General features: G+C 37.2%; 1 pseudogene; it reads left to right on the top strand.

Annotated features, from left to right (window-relative positions):
- Positions 1–2,995: 2,995 nt before the first annotated feature.
- On the top strand, positions 2,996–4,255 carry LOC134366943 (keratin, type I cytoskeletal 18-like; annotated as a pseudogene).
- The last annotated feature ends 476 nt before the right edge of the window (positions 4,256–4,731 follow it).

The following is a 4,731-nucleotide window of genomic DNA, read 5'->3' as shown; positions in this document are numbered from 1 at the left end:
AGAACTACAAAACAACCAAAAAACAATTAATAAAATGGTAGGAATAAGTTCTCACATATCAGTAATGACCTTGAATGTAAATGGATTAAGCAATCCAATTGAAAGACATAGAGTGGCTGAACAGATAACAACAACAAAAAAACCAAGACCTAACAATATGCTGCCTGCAAGATACTCACCTATTAAAGAAAAACACAGGCTGAGAGTCAAGGGCTAGAAGAAGATATTATATGTAAACAGAAACCAAAAGCAACTGAGAGTAGACATACTTACATCACATAAAATAGACTTTAAATCAAAACTGTAAAAAGAGGTAAAGAAGGTATTATATAATGATAAAGGGATCAATTCAACAAGAGAATATAAAAATTATTAATGTATATGCACCCAACACCAGAGTACCCAGATATGTAAAGCAAACATTATTAGACCTAAGGGGAGAGATTGATTGAAATCCAATAATAGTAGGGGACTTTAACATCCTGCTTTTAACAATGGACATATCATTTAGACAAAAAATAAGCAAAGAAACATCTAAATTGAACTGTACATAGACAAAATAATCAAAAAAGACGAAAGATTTCTAATGAAAAACCTAATGATGCACCAAAAGGAACTGGAACAACAACAACAAACTAAACCCAAAATTGGCAGAAGAAAATAATAAAGTTCAGAGTAGAAATACATGAATTAGAAACTTAAAAAAAAAAGAAAAGAAAAGATCAGGTTTATCGAAAAGCAAAACAAAGTTGACAAACCTTTTAGCTTGTCTAATCAAGAAAAAAAGAGAAGACAATTAAAATCAGAAATGAAGAAAGAGACATTATAACTTATACAAAGGACAATAGAAATACAAAGAATAATAAGAGGATATTATGAACAACTATATGCCAACAAATTTGATAAAATAGAAGAAATGGATAAATTCCTGGACAAATACAATCTACTAAGATTAAATTATGAATAAATAGAAAACCTGAACAGACTAATAACAAGTGAGAAAATTGAATCAGTACTACAAAGTCTCCCATTAGAAAAAAGCCCAGGACCTGTTGGCTTCACTGCTGAATTCTAATAAATATTTTTAAAATAACTAAAATTAAATTTCTTCAGATTATTTCAAAAAATTGATGAGAAGGGAACACTTTCCAGTTCATTTTATGAGGCCAGCATTACTCTGATTCCAAATCTGAACAAGGATGCAATAAAAAAAAAAGGAAAATTATAGGCCAGTATCCATGATGAACATAGATGCAAAGATTCCCAACAAGATACTAGCAAAAAGAATCCAATAGCACATTAAAAAGATCATTCACTATGATCAAGTGAGATTATCTCAGGGATGTGGGATGGTTTAACATATGCAAATCAATAAATGTGATACCCCACATTAACAAAAAGAAAGTCAAAAATTATATGATCATTTCAATTGATGCAGAAAAAGCATTTGACAAAATTTAATATCCCATCATGATTAAAAACTTTTACCACTCAGACAACTTTCCAGCAAAAAAAACAAATAATCCAATCAAAAAATGGGCAAAAGAGGTGAATAGGCATTTCTCAAAGGAAGACATAAAAATGGTCAACAGGTATATGAAAAAATGCTCAACATCACTAATCATCAGGGAAATGCAAATCAAAACCATAATAAGATGTCACCTCATTCCAATAGAATGTTATTATCAAAAATACAAAAGATAGCAAGTGTCGGTAAGGATGTGGAGAAAAGGGAACACTTGCACAGTGTTAGTGAAAGTGTAAACTAGTACAGCCATTAAGAAAAACAGTATGGAGTTTTCTCAAAAAAATTAAAAATAGAACTGCCATATGATCCAGCAATCTCACTACTGGGTATATACCCAAAGGAAATGAAGTCACAATGTTGAAGAGATATCTGCACTCCCATGTTTATTGTAGCACTATTTACAACAACCGAGATAAGGAATCAACCTAAGTGTCCAACAACGAATAAATGGAGTTTTAAATACTATTTAAAATACTATTTTGAATATTATTCAGCCATTAAAAAAAATCCATTTGTTTGCCATTTGCCTCAATGTAGATGGACTTGGAGGTTGTTATGGAAAGTGAAGTAAGCCAGGCACAGAAAGACAAATACCGCATGATCTCACTCATATGTGAAATACATAAATAAATAAATAAATAAATAGTTGATATCTGATATCATAAAAGCAGTAAGTAAAACAGTGTTTACCAGAGACTGAGGTGGGAAGGGAGGAAAGAAAAGAGGGAGAAGTTGGCCAATGTGTACAAAATTATAATTAGATAGAGAAATAAGTTCCAGTGTTATATTGCACCGTAGGGTGACTATAGTTATCATTTAAGTTTTTTATATTACACAATACCTAGAAAAGATGCTTTTAAGTATTTTTGCCATAAAGAAATGATAAATGCATGAAGTGATGGATACATTAACTAGCCTGACCTGATTATCATACACATATATATCAACTTGTACCCCATAAGTATGTACGCAGCAGACTGTACCTCATAAGTATGTACAATTACAATGCATCAATAAATAAATAAATAAATGGATTAGATTTTCCAAACAAAAGACAGAGAGTGACTGAATGAGTAAAAAAGTAAGATACAACTATATACTGCCTACAAGAAATTCACTTTAGCTTTAAGGACACACATTAGGCTGAAAGTGAAGGGATGTAAAAAGAAATTCCATGCAAACAATACCCAAATGAGAACAGTGGTGTCTATATTTATATTGGGCAAAATGGACTTTAACTCAAATTGCCATAAGAGACAAAGAAGGTCTTTATATACTGATAAAGTGGTACATTCATAAAGAAGAGATAACAGTTGTAAATATATATGCACCCAATGTTACAGCACCTAAATATATAAGCAAATATTAACAGAACTAGGGAGAAAAATAGTCACAATAGAAAATAGTAGGAGGACCTTCCCACAGTCCAATCCTGAGTCTGGTCTCTTGCCTTCCTCCCTGGACAGCATGAACTTCTCCACCCACTCCACCACCTTCTCCATGAGCTACCGGTCCCTGGGCTTCATCCAGGGGTCCAACCACTGAGCCCAGCCAGCCATCTATGCTGGTGCTGGGGGCTCAGGCTCCCACATCTCCATGTCCTGCTCCACCAACTTCTGGGGCAGCTGGGGATCTGGGAGCTTGGGCATGGGGATGGCTGGGGGCCTGGTGGGAATAGGGAACATGCAGGTCAAGAAGGAGACCATGCAAGACCTGAATAACCACCTGGCCTCCTACCTGGACAGAGTGAGGAGCCTGGAAGGTGAAAATCGGAAGCTGGATAGCAAAATCTGGGAACACCTACAGAAGAAGGTGCTCCAGGTCAGAGACTGGGGGAATTACTTCAAGACCATTGAGGACCCGAGGGCTCAGGTCTTTGCAAATTCCATGGACAATGCCTGCATCGTTCTGCAGACTGACAATGCCTGTCTTGCTGCTGACGACTTTAAAGTCAAGTATAAAACAGAGCTGGCCATGTGCCAGTCTGTGGAGAGTGACATTCATGGGCTCCGCAAGGTCATTGATGACACCAATGTCACTTGACTGTGGCTCGAGACAGAGATTGAGGCTCTCAAGGAGGAGCTGCTTTTCATGAAGAAGAACCATGAAGAGGAAGTAAAAGGGCTACAAGCCCTGATTGCCAACTCTGGGTTGACCATGGAAGTAGATGCCCCCTAATCTCAAGACCTCAGCAAGATCTTGGCAGACATCTGGGACCAGTATGAACAACTGACTCAGAAGAACCAAGAGGAGCTGGACCACTGAGGAGCACACCATAGTGATCACCTCTCGGTCTGCCTAGATTGGAGATGCTGAGATGTGGCTTAAGGAGCTGAGGTGTACAGTCCAGTCCTTGGAGATCGACCTGGATTCATTGAGAAATCTGAAGGCCAGTTTGGAGAACTGGGGGAGGTGGAAACCCTCTATGCCATGCAGATAGAGTAGCTCAATGGGGTCCTGCTGCACTTGGAGTCAGAGCTGGCACAGAACCGGGCAGAGAGACAGTGCCAGGCCCAGGAGTACAAAGCCCTGCTGAACATCAAGTTCAAGCTGGAGGCTGAGATCGCCACCTACTGCCACCTGCTGGAAGACGTGGAGGACTTCAGTCTCACTGATGCCCTGGACAGCAGCAACTCAATGCATACAATCCAAAAGACCACCACCTGAAGGATGGTGGATGGCAAAGTGGTGTCTGAGACCAGTGACACCAAAGTTCTGAGGCATTAAGGCAACAGAAGCAGGGTACCCTTTGGGGAACAGGAGGACAATTAAATTTCAGAGGTCATTGGACATCAAAAAAAAAAAGAAAGAAAGAAAAAAAATACTAGGAGACTTCAACATTCCACTTTCAACAATGGATATATCATCCAGACAGAAAAGCAATAAGGAAACAATGTACTTAAACAGCATTATATACCAAATTAACCAAACAGACACATACAGAACATTCTATCCAAAAGCAGCAGAATGCAGTCTTCTGAAGTGCACATAGAGTATTCTTTAAGATAGATTATATGTTAGGCCACAAACAAATCTTAACAAATTTAAGAAGATTGAAATCATATCAAGTTTCTTTTCTTACCACAATAATATAAGAATATAAATCAATAACAGGACAGAAATTGAAAAATTCACAAATATGTGGAAATTAAAAAACACTCCCTTAAACAGCCAATGGGTCAAAAAGGAAACTAAAAAATATC

The sequence above is a fragment of the Cynocephalus volans genome, chromosome 2 (assembly GCF_027409185.1).
Source record: "Cynocephalus volans isolate mCynVol1 chromosome 2, mCynVol1.pri, whole genome shotgun sequence".
Taxonomy (NCBI): Eukaryota; Metazoa; Chordata; class Mammalia; order Dermoptera; family Cynocephalidae; genus Cynocephalus; species Cynocephalus volans.
Note: the sequence above shows the minus strand (reverse complement) of the source record. Positions and strands in the feature narration are given on the sequence as shown.